Here is a 17,847-nt window from a genome sequence, read left to right as displayed (position 1 = left end):
GACATGGAATCAACCTAAATGCCTATCAGTGATAGACTGGATAAAGAAAATGTTGTACATATACACCAAGCCACTGTGTACCCATAAAAAAAGGAGATCATATCCTTTGCAGGAACGTGGATGGAGCCATAAGCCATTATTCTTAGGAAACTAACACAGGAATAGAAAACTAAATACCATATGTTCTCACTTATAAGTGGGAGTTAAGTGATGGGAACACATGGACCCATAGAGGGAAAAACACATACTGGGGCCTATTGGAGGAGGGAGAGGATCCGGAAAAATAACTAATGGGTAGTAGGCTTAATACTTGGGCGATGAAATAATCTGCACAAAAAACCACCATGACACACATTTACCTATGTAAAAAATTTGCACATGTACCCTTGAACTTAAAAGAATTTGGTAGCTTTTCCAATAATTCCCTGATAGCATTTTGATTTTGCTTGTATAGGACACCTATTATGTATAAGACATTTGGATTACAGAGATGAACAGGGTTCAACATACCTGCCCCGTAGGAGTTTATAGTTCATTAGCATGGATAGTTGTGTAAATGATTAATTTATTCTGGAGAATAATACTTGTACATAAAAAGACATAAGGTATTGAGGAGCTGAATAGTAATAGTGATCAATTGTGCCACTGACAGAGGGAAAATCAAAGATAGCGTTATAAAGGAGGTGACATTTGAGTGGGTGTCAGAGTTTAATAGAACTTTTTGTGTTAATGCTGCTGGTGCAGAGTATACCTCTTTTTTTTTTTTTTTTTTTTGAGACAGAATCTCTCTCTGTTGCCCAGGCTGGAGTGCAGTGGTGCGATCTCGGCTCACTGCAACCTCCGCCTCCCAGGTTCAAGCGATGCTCCCACCTCAGCTTCCCAAGTAGCTGGGATTACAGGCGTGAGCCACTGCGCCCAGCCCCAGAGTAAAAAATTATTTCTAGCCTGGCCAACATGGTGAAACCCTGTCTCTACTAAAAATACAAAAAATTAGCTGGGCCTTGTGGCATGTGCCTGTAATCCCAGATACTCAGGAGGCTGAGGCGGGAGAATTGCTTGAACCCAGGAGGCGGAGGTTGCAGTGAGCCAAGATCGCCACTGCACTCCAGCCTGGGCAATAGAGCAAGACTCCATCTCAAAAAACAAAAAAAAAAACAAAAAAAAGCCTGGGCGTGGTGGCTCATGCCTGTAATCCCAGCACTTTGGGAGGTCGGAGGTGGACGGATCACAAAGTCAGGAGTTTGAGAGCAGCCTAGCCAATATGGTGAAACCCTGTGTCTACTAAAAATACAAAAATTCGCCGGGCGTGGTGGAGGGCACCTGTAGTCCCAGCTATCTGGGAGGCTGAGGCAGGAGAATCGCTTGAACCTGGGAGGCGGAGGTTGCAGTGAGCTGAGATCATGCCACTGTACTACAGCCTGGGTGACAGAGCGAGACTCTGTCTCAAAAAAAATTATTAAAAATAAAATGTTACCCATTGACTCTGAAATATATTGAGGGGTCTTCCCCGATGACATAAAAATGAACAACTGTGTAAACAGTTAAAAAGTTTCTTCTCAACCTATTTTTTTTTTTTCTTTTTTAGATGGAGTTTCACTCTTGTTGCCCAGGCTGGAGTGCAGTATCCCAATCTCGGCTCACTGCAACCTCCGCCTCCCAGGTTCAAGTGATTCTCCTACCTCAGCCTCCTGAGTAGCTGGGATTACAAGTGCCTGCCACCACACCTGGCTAATTTTTTGTATTTTTAGTAGAGATGGGGTTTCATCATGTTGGCCAGGCTGGTCTCGAACTCCTGACCTCAGGCGATCCACCCACTTCCCAAAGTGCAGGGATTACAGGTGTAAGCCACCACGCCCGGCCTCTCAACCTAATTTTTATTCTTAGTAGACACATTGATGATGAGCCAATCAGATGTTGGTATTGATGAGAAAAAGCAGAAATGATTTCTGTTGATTCTTGAAATAAAATTTTTTCCAAAGGACAAGAAGATCCCATCCCAGTAAGGCAATGCAAGAACCTGAAGCAAAATGCACCTGAGGCTTACAGTGGGACACAGTACAGTGTCTCCTGGGAAGGTGGTCACTAATTTCATGGGCAGGATGGGGATGACAGAATATTTTGAGTGATATTATGGTCTGACTTGACAGTGGAGTCAGACATGTTTGTGTCCCAGTCAGCACTGCCACTTCCTGAGTTTGTCACCTTGGAAAGATTTTTTCACTTATTTCAATTTCAGTTTTTTAATAACTGTAAGTTACATTTCATCAAAAGAGCTTAAATGATGTTTAAAAAGTCAAAGACTATGAAAGGTATATTTCAGAAAAATCTAGTCTTATATGTTATTTGTTAAAGATTCTTATTTACCTTATCTTCTCCAGAGTGAGTGTAGTAAGTTTCTCATATCTGTTTTTTCTGGTTGCATGGTTATTATTATTTTTATTATTTTTTGAGATGGAGTCTCGCTCTTGTCGTTCAGGCTGGAGTGCAGTCACACCATCTCGGCTCACTGCAAGCTCTGCCTCCCAGGTTCATGCCATTCTCCTGCCTCAGCCTCCCTAGCAGCTGGGACTACAGGCACCCGCCACCACACCCGGCTAATTTTTTGTATTTTTAGTAGAGACAGGGTCTCACCGTGTTAGCCAGAATGGTCTTGATCTCCTGACCTCGTGATCCGCCTGCCTTGGCCTCCCAAAGTGTTGGGATTACAGGCGTGAGCCACCGCGCCTGGCCGGTTGCATGATTTTAAATAGAACCCCAGGGCTTTGCTTTGGGAATGCTACCAGAGAAGAGAAATGGAAAAATCTTTTTTCCATTAAAGCTATAGAAAGTGAATACATTTCTACAAGCAAATGTGATAGATTAATTGGTGCATTATATATATTTCTCAAACCATCAACTCGTCTTTTTTGCAGGGTCTAGAATTTGTAACAATGGGTATCTCTCTTCTGTATTCTGTTGTCTGAATGGCCAAGTTTAATGCTAAATTTTATGAGATGGAACTTGACACCTTCTAGAAATGTTCACATATGGTTGTTTATTAAATTGTCTATCAGGGAAATATTTAAATAACATGTTATTGTCTGAAAAGGACATATACTTACGTGTTTCTTTTTTTTTAAGATGAAGTCTCGCTCTGTTGCCTAGGCTGGAGTGCAGTGGCATGATCTCGGCTCACTACAACCTCCGCCTCGCGGGTTCAAGTGATCCTCCTGCCTCAGCCTCCCAAGTATCTGGGACTACAGGCAAGCGCCACCACACCCAGCTAATTTTTGTATTTTTAGTAGAGATGGGTTTCACCATGTTGGCCAGGCTGGTCTCGAACTCCTGACCTTAGGTGATCCACCTACCTCGGCCTCCCAAAGTGCTGGGATTACAGGTGTGAGCCACCGTGCCCAAACCTACTTAAGCTTTTTATATTGTAGTAGAAAATTTAAGTCTTACAATTTCCTTACAATATTCTATAAACAATGTGTTGGAGTGATTTTACTCTTTTCTTGAAACGCTGGTCATTTTCGTTTTTTGACGTTTTTTATTTTTTATTTTTTTTCAGACTGAGTCTTGCTCTATCGCCCAGGCTGGAGTACAGTGGTGTGAACTTGGCTCATTGCAACCTGCGCCTCCTGGGTCCAAGGGATTATTGTGCCTCAGCCTTATGGATAGCTGGGATTACAGGCACATGCCACTATGCCCGGCTAATTTTTGTATTTCTAGTAGAGATGGGTTTCACCGTATTGGTCAGAATGGTCTCGAACTCCTGACCTTAAGTGATCCTCCTGCCTCGGCCTCCCAAAGTGCTGGGATTACAGGCATTGAACCACCGCGCCTGGCCATACATTGGTCATTTTCTTATTTAAAACTAAGTGAGTAACCCTGACTGGTAAGTAGAAGCCTGAACTCAGTGACTCCAAGCTAAGGACAGCTTTGCCTGTAAAGTGAGATCATTGAAGGAGCAGCCAGTTCTGCTTGAGGAGCCTCCCCTGCAGATGTCCTGGCCTGCTCACAATAGCCATGGACAGAGCATTTATACTCAGAGAAGCCACGGAGCCCTGAAAACCTTGAAATCCACAGGCAGATGCAGTTGGGATTGGCACAAAAGTGGGGTTGGGAAGCTCTTTCTGGGAATAGAGTTGTTATTATTCTGAGGTTGTTTCTAGATTTTGTAAAATATGATAAATTTAGATTTAGGTAAGTTACTCAATTTTTTGAATCTCATTCTCTCACCCAGGATGTAGTACAGTGGTGCAGTTTCGGCTCACTGCAACCTCTGCCTCCTAGATTCAAGCGATCTTCCTGCCACAGCCTCCCTAGTAGCTGGGACTACAAACAGGCACCCCGATGCCTGGCTAATTTTTCTATTTTTAGTAGAGATGGGGTTTCACCATGTTGGTCAGGCTGTTCTCAAACTCTGGACCTCAGGTGATCCACCCGCCTCAGCCTCCCAAAGTGCTGAAATTACAGGTGTGAGCCACCGTGCTTGGCAAGAAGTTACTTAATTTTTTTTTTTTTTTTTTTTTTTGAGATGGCATTTCGCTCAGTTCCCTAGGCTGGAGTCCAGTGGGGTGATCTTGGCTCATTGCAACCTCCGCCTCCCGGGTTCAAGCAATTCTCCTGCCTTAGTCTCCCAAGTAGCTGGGATTACAGGCACCCGCCATCATGCCCAGCTAATGAAGTTACTTAATTTTAAAGGAGTATTGCAACAAGGGGAAAGCACCAATTGTAAGATGTTGGAGAATTTTAAAGGTTAGAGAGAAAAGGACTTTCTTTCATAAGGAAGAGAAAACAAAGTCAGAAAAAAAGTGGGAAGGGGAGGGATAGAACATGGTGAAAGTAGATGCTAGATCAGGGAATATTTTACGCAGAAGTCAGCCTGGTTTGTTTGTTTGTTTGTTTGTGATGAGGTCTCGCCCTGTTGCCTAGGCTGGAGTGCAGTAGCACAGTCTCAGATCACTGCAGCCTCCACCTCCCAGGTTCAGGCAATTCTCTTACCTCAGCCTCCCATGTATCTGGGATTACATGTGCACCACCACGCCTGGCTAATTTTTTATATTTTTAAATTTATTTTTATGTATTTTTTTTGAGACAGAGTCTCGCTCTGTCGCCAGGCTGGAGTGCAGTGGCACGATCTCGGCTCACTGCAACATGGCCTCCCGGGTTCAAGCCATTCTCCTGCCTCAGCCTCCCAAGTAGCTGGGACTACAGGCACAGGCCACCACACCCAGCTAATTTTTGTATTTTTAGTAGAGACAGGGTTTCACCATGTTGGCCAGGATGGTCTTGATCTCTTGACCTTGTGATCTGCCCACCACGGCCTCCCAAACTGCTGGGATTACAGGCGTGAGCCACCACACCCGGCCTGAGTGCTATTTTAAATCATCCAGAATCAGCTGTGTATAATTATCAGGTGGAAAAGTCAGTAATTTAGAAGCATACTTTGTAAATTGTATCATGTGCAACAATAAACTGGAGATCTTCTTGAGATGCAGATTCTCATTCAAGAGATCCGGGGTTGAGCTTATGTTTCTGCATTTTTTTTTTTTTTTTTGAGAAAGAGTCTTGCCTATTCCCCACGCTGGAGTGCAGTGGCACAATTTTGGCTCACTGCAAACCTCTGTCTTCAGGGTTCAAGCAATACTTCTGTCTCAGCTTTTCAAGTAGCTGGGATTACAGGTGTGTGCCTGTAAGAATTCGTGGAGAATATGAAATTGAGAGTTTTATAGAATTTACAGGTTTATAGCATTATAGCAAGAATGGCAACAATCTTTTTTTTTTTTTTTGAGACAGTCATCTTCTGTCACCCAAGATGGGGTGCAGTGGCGCGATCTTGGCTCACTGCAATTGCTGTCTCCCAGGTTTTAGTGATTCTTCTGCCTCAGCCTTTTGAGTAGCTGGGATTACAGGTACGTGCCACAAAGCCTTCCTAATGTTTTTTTTTATTTTTATTTTTTATTTTTTTGAGACGGAGTCTCGCTCTGTCGCCCAGGCTGCAGTGCAATGGTGCCATCTTGGCTCACTGCAAGCTCTGCCTCCCAGGTTCATGCCATTCTCCTGCCTCAGCCTCCTGAGTAGCTGGGACTACAGGCGCCCGCCACCATGCTCGGCTAATTTTTTGTATTTTTAGTAGAGACGGGGTTTCACCTTGTAGCCAGGATGATCTCGATCTCCTGACCTTGTTACCCACCCTCCTCGGCCTCCCAAAGTGCTGGGATTACAGGCGTGAGCCACTGTGCCTGGCCGATTGTTTTGTATTTTTTCTTTTTTTTTTTTAGTAGAGACGTTTCACCATGTTGGCCATGCTGGTCTGGAACTCCTCACTTTAAGTGATCCTCCTCCTTTGGAGTCCCAAATTGCTGAGATTACAGGCATGAGCCACCATGCCTGGCAACAATCTTTCTTGGGCTATATTGACTATATACTAAATTTTATCCTAGCAATTTTTTATATATGAATGCACAATACAACAAAATAATTTATGAGAAGTAATAATATTTGCCCCTGTTTATGAAAATATTCTGGGCCAGATGCAGTGGCTCATGCCTGTAATCCCAGCACTTTGGGAGGCTGAGGTGGGTGGATCACAAGGTCAGGAGTTCAAGACCAGCCTGGCCAACGTTGTGAAACCCCGTCTCTACTAAAATATAAAAATTAGCTGGGCATGGTGGCGGGTGCCTCTAGTCCCAGCTACTTGGGAGGCTGAGGCAGGAGAATCGCTTGAACCCGAGTGGCAGAGGTTGCAGTTAGCTGAGATCACACCATTGCACTCCAGCCTGGGCAACAAGAGTAAAACTCCGTCTCAAAAAAATATATATATATATATTTTGTGAAATATTTAGTACACAGTAGAGCTTTGTTGTTGTTGTTGTTTTTTCTTTGTGTTTTTTTGGGTTTTTTTTTTTTTTTTTTTTTAGTTGAGACAGAGTCTTGCACTGTCGCCTGGGCTGCAGTGCAGTGGCATAATCTTGGCTCACTGCAACCTCCGTCTCCCGGGTTCAATCAGTTCTCTTGCTTCAGCCTCCCAAGTAGCTGGGGTTACAGGTGCCTGCCACCATGCCCAGGTAATTTTTTGTATTTTTAGTAGAGAGGGGTTCCTCCATGTTGGTCAGGCTGGTCTCAAACTTCTGACCTCAGGTGATCTGCCTGCCTCGGCCTCCCAAAGTGCTGGGATTACAAGCATCAGCCACTGTGCCCAGTGACTCTTTTCGTACCTGGGCTTTGCTAATAGTAGAGATTGTGACCTATCTCTGGGCCCAGCACCTAGATGTTATGACTGTCCTCCCCTGCCTGGTCCATGCCCACAGAAAAGAATGACTTATCGCTAGGCTCAACACACAAGTGATTTGATTCTTCTGCATGATCCCAGCCCACATGGCTTATTGTGACATCTCTAGACCCATCACCTAGATGATGTGACTCTCCTTTTCTTTCTGGGAACTGTCCATAATGAGGATTGTGACACATCACTTGGCCCAGCACTTATGTGATAAGACTCTTTTCTTTTGCCTGGGCTTATCAAATTGGGTGATTATGTCATATAGCTTTACTCAGCCCCTAGGTTATGTGACTCTCCTGTTTCTCCTGATTCCAACCCACAGAGGTCATTGCAACATATCTCTGAGCCCCTAATTTAGGTAACTTGACTCTCCTGCCTGGGCCCTCTGCTCAGTGATTTTTGTGACATATTTTTTGACTCAGCACCTAGGTAATGTGACTCTTCTCCACTGCTTGGACTCTGTCACAGAAGGTATTGTGATGTATCGCTGGGCCTGACACCTAGGTGAAGATACTGTCTTCTCCTGCCTGGGCCCTGCATAAATTGTATATTTTGACATGTCACTGGGTTCAACACATGGGTGATTCAGCTCTCTCACATGGACCCTGAGCATGGGGTTATTAGGACATTTATTTTTGTTCATCGTCTCAGTGATATGACTCCTCTCCTCCCTGAACCCTGTCAAAAGGAAAGATTGTGACATATCACTGAAACCAGAACTTAGGTGATGAGACTCTTCTGTCTAGCAACCACGTATTTTGGGTATTGTGACATTTCACTGGGCCAAACACCTAAAAAATGGGAGGCTCCTGCCTCAGCCCTGTCCACATATATCTGGACATATATCTGCATCCATTACATAAAAGATGTGATGCCTTTTCTGCCTGTACCCTGCCCACAGGAAAGATTGTGACACATTGCAGGGCCTGGCCACCAGGTGTTGTGTCTCTCCTGAATGTACATAACTTTCAGGAGAAAGTTGTAACATATCACTGGTTGAAAACCCAGATGATGTGACTCTCCTGACTTTTCACAGCCTTCAGGGAAAAATTTTACATATCAATGGCCCAGCATCCAGGTGATGTGACTCTCCTGGGTGCTTTCTGCCAATAAGTTGATTGGTAACAGATATCTCATCCCAGCTCACAGATTTGATGATGACTCTTAATACTTCATACCAGCCAATAGAAGAGATAGTGTCTGTCACAGCTAGGCTTAGAAAAAGTAAAATCCCGGGTCTCCTCTCTGCATGAAGGTTATAGAGAATCACCACTCTCTCATATAGTGTATAAAGCACTCAGATAGTACAGAGCATGTCGTCATAGGACCCAGCAAACAGGTTAGATCATGTTTCATGTAAGCGTTCCCTGCCAATTTTTAGAATTGTCATCCTCACACGTGGTAAAAGCCCACTGATGAGGTCGTAATTCTCATGCACAGATGCAGTCCACAGTTAAAATTGTAACTATCATATGTAAACATGTGGCCACAGTTGAGATGGTGACTCATTTCTAAACCCAGCTCATAGGTGAGTCAGGACTCTCCTCTCTCGACCCAGCCAATTGAAGGGATGTTGACTCATACCTAGACTTAGGACCACGTAAGATCATGGGTCCAAAGCAGCACAAAGTTCTCAGAGCAGGTTGCAACTCATACAGTCCTCAAGAGAGTGCCTTTACAGGGCCAAGCACACAGGTGAGATTGTCAAACTTATATTCACACCCAGTCAATAGCAAAGATTGTCATTTACTTAAACACACCCTACTTTTGAGTTTCTGAATCTCACTTTTGGAGGCAGTTGAATGTTGGAAAATTGACTCTCATTTGTGGATTTTGTCCACATTTGGGTTAGTGACTCTTTAATCAAAATTCAGCACACCTTTGTGACTGTAACTTCACTAAGGAGCTTTATTTATTTAGAGATGAAGTTTCATTCTTGTAACCCAGGCTGGAGTGCAGTGGCGTGATCTCAGCTCACTGCAACCTCTGCCTACTGGGTTCAAGCGATTCTCCTGCCTGATTCTCCCAAGTAGCTGGGATTACAGGTGCACCACCATGCTGGCTAATTTTTTGTATTTTTAGTAGAGATGGGGTTTCACCATGTTGGTCAGGCTGGTCTTGAACTCCTGACCTCAAGTGATCCGCCCACCTCGGCCTCCCAAAATGCTGGGATTACAGGTGTGAGCCACCGTGCCCAGCCTAAGGCACACAATTTGCAAAGGAAATTGAGGCTCTCGCACAAATCCAGTCCACCCTGTACTTAGACCCAACATGCAGGAGGTGTTGACTCTCATCCCTTGACTCAGGACATGTGTGTAATTGTTAATGTCATCATAAGACCTTTCGACAAGTGTAATTGTGACATATACCTTGGCCCAGCATCTGAGTTATTTGTTCTTTCCTGGGTCCAGCTCACAGTGCCATATCACTGGACCCAGACCCTTGGTAATGTGATTGTATTCTGCCTTGATAAAGCCCACAGGGGTCATTGTGACATCGCTGGGCATTACACCTAGGTGATTCGAGTCTCCTCTTCTGCCTTGGTGCTGCCCACAGGTGTATTGTGACATATTGCTGGGCATATGTTATGTGACTCTTTTGCTTGTGCCCTAAACACTTAGGCCATTGTAACATTGTTGAGTGCAACACCCACATGATGTAACGCTTCATCCTGGACCTGTCTACAGAGGGCATTGTAATATATGTCTTCACCAATCACCCAGGAAATGTGACTTTTTATTCCTGCCTGTTCTGTACTCACAGGGGGTATTGGGACATATTGGGCCCAGCACCTAGCTGATGTGACTTTTCTTTTATCTAGGTTCTGCCAACAAAGGAGATTGTGACACATTGCTGGGCCTAACACTATGGTGATGTTACTTACTTGCTTTGGCTGTGCCCTTGGAAGGCATTGAGACATACTGCTGTGCCCAGCACCAAGATGTAAGTTCTCTGCCTGAACCCTGACCACAGGAAACATTGTGACCTATCTATTGACCCATTGCAATCTCTCCTATGGGAAAAGCACAGATAAATGCCCTCTTTTACCTATGTGATTTGACACTCCTCTACTGCCTGGGCCGTGCCCACAGAATAGAGAGTGACTTATCACTGGACCAAGCACACCAGTGATGTAATTATTCTGCTTGGTCCTTGCACACACAAGTCACTGTGATATATGTTTGGGCCCATCACCTAGATGATGTGACTCCTCTTCTGGGGTTTGTCCACAGTGGGAATTGTGATACATCGCTTGATGTAGCTCTTATGTGATGTGACTCTTCTTTCATGCTTGGGCCCTTCCTACTGGGATGATTGGAACATAAAGCTGAGCCCAGCACCTACGTTATGTGACTCTCCTCTTGTTTATGAGCCCTACCCGCAGGAGGCATTGTGACATATCTCTAGGCCTCTCACTTAGGTAATGTGACTTTTTTGCCTAGGCCCTCCCCTCCAGAAATATTATGAAATATTTCTGGACCAAGAACCTAGGTGATATGACTCTCCTCTTCTGCTTGGGACCTGCATACATTGTGTGTTGCAACATGTCTCTGGGTCCAACACCAAGGTGATGTGACTGTCCTGCATGGATGCTCTCACAGAAATATAACACATCTCTTTATTCATTATCTAGGTAACGTGACTCTTCTGCTTCAGGCCTGCCAAAAGAAAAGATTGTGACAGATCACTGGACCCAGCACCTAGGTGATGTGACTCTCCTCATTTGCCTGAGACCTGCATATTTTAGATATTGTGACATATAACTGGAACAAACACCTAGGGGTTGGAAGCCTCCTGCCTGAGTCCCTCCCACAGGAGGCCTTGTGATTTTTTTTGTTTTTTGTTTTTTTTGAGATGGAGTTTTGTTCTTGTTGCCCAGACTGGCATGCGGTGGCATGACCTCGGCCCACTGCAACCTCCGCCTCCCGGGTTCAAGTGGTTCTCCTGCCTCAACCTCCTGAGTAGCTGGGATTACAGGCATCTGCCACCATGCCCGGCTAATTTTCTATTTTTAGTAGAGACGGGGTTTCTCCATGTTGGTCAGGCTGGTCTCAAACTCCTGAAATCAGGTGATCCACCTGCCTTGGCCTCCCAAAATGCTGGGTTTACAGTTGTGAGCCACTGCGCCCAGCTTTGTGATGTATTTCTGCATCCATCATGCAGGAGATAAAACTGTATTTTTGCCTGCATTCTGCCCACAGGGAAGATTTTAACATATCGTTGGGTCCGCTAGTGAGGTCCTGAGTCACGTGTGAATGCAGTCCACAGTTGGAATTGTGACTGTTATATGTGAACATCTGGCTACAGTTGGGATGGTGACTCATTTCTAAATCCAGCTCATAGGAAGGTGAAGACTCTCCTATCTGGACTCAGTCAATTAGAGAGATGGTGACTCTCATGTCTGGGCTTAGAACCACAGGAAAGATTCTGGAGCTCCTTGTGCAGAGGTAACAGAGGACTATCAATCTTGCATATTGTATAAAGTCCTCAGGTGACACAGAGAGTGTCTCTCGAATGCACACGTAGGCAACAGTAAAGATTGTCATTCTCCCACATAAACACATCGCACTGTTGAAGTTCTGAATTTCACAGAGGCTGTCAAAAGTTGGATAATTGCCTCTCATGTCTGGATCTGGTCCACAGGTGGGTTAGTGACTTCCAGACCAAGATTCAGCACACATGTAAGGCTGTGACTACACTAAGAAGATACAGTCTGCAGAAGAAATTGTGGCTCTTTTGCACACATTCTGTCAATCATTGCGATTGCGACTCATGTACTTAGACTCAACATACGGGAGGTGTTGACTTTCATACCTTTAGAACCTGGACATGTTTGGAATTTCTAATCTAATCCCTGGACTTTCCTGCAGGTGTGATTGTGTGCATTGCAAAGCACCTTAGTGATTTGATTCTCCTGCCTTGGCCAAGCACACAAATGAGATTGTGACATATGGCTTGACTCTGGACCTCCAAGATCTGACTTTTTTCCAGCCTTGGAGCTGCCCACATGTTGCATTGTGACATATTCCTAAGCCCTGCACTCAGGTTATGTGACTCCTTTTTTGCTTAGGCCCTGAATATTTTTCATGTTAAGACATATCACTAGGTCTAACACCTATAAAATGGGAGACTGCCACCTGGGCCCCTTCTACAGAGGGCCTTGTGACATACCTCTGCATCAATAACCTAGGAAATGTGATTCTCCATTTTTGCCTGTACTCGCCACACAGAAAAAATTGTGGCTGGCCCAGGTACCAGGTGATGTGTCTCTGCTGTCTTGGCCTGGACCACAGAGAGCATTGTTACTGATTGCTGGGCTCAGCACCCAGGTGATGTGACTCTGCTGCCTGTGTGCTGCTTTCAGGAGAAGGTTGTAACTTATTCCTGGCTGAGTATTCAGTCACACTCCTGACTGATCTCTGCCCTCAGAAAAGGTTGTGTCAAGCCAGGCCCGGAGGCTCATGCCAGTAATCCCCAGCACTTTGGGAGACCGAGGTGGGTGGATCACCTGAGGAGTTTGAGACCAGTTGGCCGACATGGTGAAACCCTGTCTCTACTAAAAATACAACAATTAATCGGGCATGGTGGCGGGCGCCTGTAATCTCAGCTACTCGGGAGCCTGAGGCAGGAGAATTGCTTGAACCCGGGAGGTGGAGGTTGCAGTGAGCCAAGATCGTGCCACTGCACTCCAGCCTGGGCAGCAGAGCAAGATTCCATCTTGGGAAAAAAAAAAAAATTACAAAAATTAGCCGGGCGTGGTGGTATGCACCTGTAGTCCCAGCTACCAGAGTGGCTGAGGCACAGCAGTCGCTTGAACCTAGGAGGAGGAGGATGCAGTGAGCCGAGACTGTGCCATTGCACTCCAGCCTGGGCAACAAGAGCAAAACTCCATCTCAAAAAAAAAAAAAAAAAAGGTTGTGTTATATTCCTGGCTAAAAACCCAGATGATGCGACTCTCCTCTCTCCGTATTCACAGGCAGGATTGTAAAATATATCTTTTTTTTTTTTTTTTTGGAGACAGTTTCATTTTGTCACCCAGGCTGGAGTGCAGTGGCATGATCTTGGCTCACTGCAACCTCAGCTTCCTGGGTTCAAGCAATTCTCTTGCCTCAGACTCCTAAGTAGCTAGCCACCACACCTGGCTAATTTTTGTATTTCTAGTAGAGATAGGGTTTCCCAATGTTGGTGAGGCTGGTCTCAAACTCTTGACCTCAGGTGATCCACCTGCCTCAGCCTCCCAAAGTGCTGAGATTACAGGTGTGAGTGACTGCGCCTGGCCTGTAAAATATATCTTGACCTAGATCACAGATGCAATGATTAATCTCATACCTCACACTATTTAATAGGAGAGATGCTCTCTCTCTCTCGCTCTCGCTCTCTTTTTTTTTTTTTTTTTGAGACAGTTTCGTTCTTGTTACCCAGGCTGCAGTGCAATGGCATGATCTCTGCCCACCACAACCTCTGCCTCCCAGGTTCAAGCAATTCTCCTGCCTCAGCCTCCCACGTAGCTGGGATTACAGGCATGTGCCACCAGGCCCAGCTAATTTTGTATTTTTAGTAGAGATGGGGTTTCTCTATGTTGGTTAGGCTGGTCTCGAACTCCCGACCTCAGGTGATCTGCCCACCTCGGCCTCCCAAAGTGCTGGGATTACAGGCATGAACCACTGTGCCCAGCCCAAGATGCTGTCTCTTACAGCTAGGCCTAGAGTCATGAATGTGATTCTGGGTCTCCTTGTACAAAGGTCATAAAGAATTGCCACTTTCTTACATACTATATAAATCTCTTGTGGTACAGAGAGTGTCATTACAGGGTTCAGCATACAGGTGAGATTGTTTCTCATATACACTCCCCACCAACTGTTAGAATTGTCACCCTCACACATGGACAGAGCCCACTGGTGAGGCCCTGAATCTCATACACATACACAGTCTACAGTTAAAATTGTGACTGTCATATGTGAACATCTGGCTAGAGTTGAAATAATGACTTATTTCTAAATCCAGTTCATAGGCAGGTGAGAATTCTACCTGTCTAAGCCTAGGTAGGATAGTCAACATGTCCCTAATTGGCTGGGGGACATGTTGACTCTCCTACCTGGGCTTAGGGCCAAACAGTTCATGGAAGGGATGAAGGCTCTCAGCTCTCATGCACAGATCCAGTTGGTGAGATTGTCATTAGCATACTTAGACCCAACATAATCTGATACCTAGAACTGGGACATGTGCAGGATTTTTAATTACTGGACCTTCCTGCAGGTGTGATTGTGACATATGTCTGTTATGCACCTGAGTGGTTTGACACTCCTGCCTTGGTTCAACCCAAAGTGAAGATTGTGATGTGTCACTGGACCCAGCATCTCAGTGATGTGACTCTTCTTTTTGGACACCACAAATTTTGGGTATTGTCAAATATTGCTGGATCCTGTACCCATGTTATGTGACTCTCCAACCTGTGTCCTGCATGTTGTGCCATATTGCAGCACAATGTGTCACATTAGACATCATTACATATTGCTGGGCTCAACACCCAAGTGATGTAACATTATTTTCCTGGGCCCTGACTACAGGGGGCTTTGTGACATAACTGAATGCCCATAACCATGGTGATGTTACTCTTCTCCTGCCTGGTCTCTGCTCACAGGGAAATTGTGACATATCATTGGCCTAGCATCTTGGTGATGTGACTCTCTTCTTTTTCTTAGGCCCCATATATTTTGGGTATTGTGACATACCCAAATGTGACACTGGGCTCAACACCTAAGGGATGGGAGTCCCCTACCTGGCCCCTTCCTGAAGGGGGCATTGTGACATACCTCTGCACAGGTATGTCACAGTTATTACCTAGGAGATGTGACTCTCCTCTTTTGCCTGCACCCTGCTTACAGGGAAAATTGTGGCACATTTCTGTGGCCAGCAGCCAGGTTATGTGTTTCTCCTGCTTGGGTCTTTATTACAGAAAAGATAGTTGACATATTACTAGGCCCAGCATCTAGGTGATGTGACTCTCTTCTTCTGCCTGGTCCCTGCTTACAGGAACATTGTAGCATATTGCTATGTCCAGCACTTTTCTCTTCTTTTAGGTTTTGCCTGCAGGAGACTTTGTGACATTGCTGGGCCCTGCACTCACATTATCTGACTCTTCTGTCTCTGCCCACTTGGGCCATTGTGACATATTGCTGGGTCCAACATCCAGGTGATGTAACTTTTATGCCTGGGTCCTGGCACCAGAGGACATTGTCTTTGCATCACTCACACAGGTGATGTGATTTTCTTCTGTCACCTGGTCTCTACTCACAGGAAGAATTGTGACCTTGGCCAGGCGCGGTGGCTCAAACCTGTAATCATAGCACTTAGGGAGGCTGAGGCGAGTGGATACCTGAGGTCAGGAGTTCGAGACCAGCCTGGCCAATGTGGTGAAACCCCGTCTTAAAACACAAAAATTAGGTGGGCGTGGTGGCAGGCGCCTGTAGTTCCAGCCACCCACGAGGCTGAGGCAGGAGAATCGCTTGAACCAGGTAGGTGGAGATTGCAGTGAGCCAAGATTGCGCCACTGCACTCCAGCCTGGGTGACAGGGAGACTCCATCTCAAAAAAAAAAAAAAAAAAAAAAAGAATTGTGACCTTTTGCAGCACATAGCTGATTTGACTGTGCTTTGTTGAGTACACCAAGCAGGTTGTCAGACTGGTGGTCCCTTTACTGAAATTTTGTTTCCACAATGGTGTTGGAGGGGCAGCAGCAGAATCCATGCCTTTTCTCCTGGAGTGTGTGAGAGTCCGTGGTCCTGAGTATCTCACACAGATGTGGCAATTTATGTGATGTTCTAATTAAGACCATTGGTACAGAAACAGATTCAGACATCCTCTCAGAAATAATGCATTGTTTAGCAAAGTGCATTGAAGTAATGGGAAATGGATGCCTTAATAATGAACACTTTGAAGAACACCTTTGCCACATGTCCTCAGGACCTTCTGAGGGCTGTGTCATGGGGCATGGTCACTCATATTTGACTCAGTAAATTTCTTCAAATATTTTAAAGAGTTTGACCCTTAGTCAACACAGTTGATGTGTGGAGCACTCTTGCCATGCCAGCCAGTGTTTCAAAGCCGCTTAGATATTTTTGCTTATTAAATCTTCATCAGCAAAAACTCTGTAGGTAAGTTTAATGATTCCTCGTGTCACAGACAAGGTGACTGAAAGAAGAAAAAATTCAGGAACTTGCCGAAAGTCAACCAGATAGGAAGTGGCTGAGCTAAAGTGTGCTCTGACCTACTCCTTCTTGCTTCCCTTTTACAGACAATGCCATTGTGCATTGATTAAACAACTATTCATTGAGCGCCTGCCACGGGCTGAGCCCTGTGATTGGCACTGGGAATATAGTGTAAACAAGACATAGCTCCCCGGAACAAAAGTATAATGAAGTAAACAACAAACACCAAGATTACATCAAAGATGTGAAATGCCAGAACATGCTGCTGCTATAAAGAATGTCCACAGGGTTATTGGGGGTAGGTTCTAATTAAAAGAAGGTGGGTAAAGCAAAGCTTTCCAGAGACTGGCAGAGCTGAGCCAGGTCCGGAGGCTCTTATCAATGTCAGTACTTTGTTTGTCTCAGTTTCTTTGTATGCAGCCCCTAAAATCTTTAGAATGTCTGAAAAGAGAAGCATCTTTTGTATCTTAATGAGATGACTTCTGGCTGGAGGCTTCTGGACAGCCTCAGGACCAGGGTTGTTTGCCAGAGAAACCAATTGTGTAATAGAGGATTAAAACTCAGCTGGCCGGGCGTGGTGGCTCATGCCTGTAATCACAACACTTTGGGAGGCAGATCACACCTAAGGTCAGGAGTTCAAGACGAGCCCAGCCAAAATGGTGAAACCCCATCCCTACTAAAAATACACAAATTAGCTGGGTGTGGAGGTGAGCACCTGTAATCCCAGCTACTCAGGAGGCTGAGGCAAGAGAATCGCTGGAACCTGGGAGGCGGAGGCTGCAGTAAGGCGAGGTCAAGCAACTGCACTCCAGCCTGGGTGACAGAGCAAGATTCCATCTCAAAACACAAAAACAAAAAAAACTCTCAGCTTGACTTCTTACCTCCTTGGATGGTAGAGAAGCCATCCAGGCTTTGTAAAAGTAAAGAGTACCTTATTTGATTCAACTAAATAAATTGTTAAATAAAGGGGAATATCCATGAAAAGCTCTTCCATCCCAGCCTCACTAGTTAAAGTACCAATTAGGGGAAGTTTTTTTGGTATCCTGAAATTGCTTTTGGCCTTTCCATGCATATCATCCTTAAGAAAGGGCACACTCTTAAACCAATCTGTAACCTCATACCATTCTCAAAAAAAATTAAACAAAAGGGTTAATTTTAAGTTTATACCAAAAGTGCACAATTTAGCTGTTTTCATTAAGCCAACAATATTTTATAAGCATACGCAAGCAAAGATTATTCTGCCATGTGCTGGGCTTTATCATTTATAACCCTTAGGGCAAATCTTCTAGTATTCTTGCAGGAATAATCATAAAACCACTTGATTTTTTTTTTTTTTTTTTTTTTTTTTGAGATGGAATCTCACTCTGTCAGC

The 17,847-nt window shown here is 44.9% G+C and overlaps 1 protein-coding gene across 1 annotated transcript in view; it reads left to right on the top strand.

The window, feature by feature from the left end:
- The window catches only part of LOC129020611 (zinc finger protein 724), a 61,698-nt gene that overhangs the window by 2,413 nt on the left and 41,438 nt on the right, over positions 1-17,847 (top strand). Inside the window, exons 2-3 of the mRNA XM_054465193.2 lie at positions 10,089-10,210; positions 10,902-10,972. The gene's annotated coding sequence lies outside the window, so the exon portion shown is untranslated. The remainder of the gene's footprint in view (positions 1-10,088; positions 10,211-10,901; positions 10,973-17,847) is intronic.

Source organism: Pongo pygmaeus, chromosome 20 (genome assembly GCF_028885625.2).
Source record: "Pongo pygmaeus isolate AG05252 chromosome 20, NHGRI_mPonPyg2-v2.0_pri, whole genome shotgun sequence".
In the NCBI taxonomy this organism is placed as follows: domain Eukaryota; kingdom Metazoa; phylum Chordata; class Mammalia; order Primates; family Hominidae; genus Pongo; species Pongo pygmaeus.
This window is presented reverse-complemented; position numbering and strand designations above follow the sequence as displayed.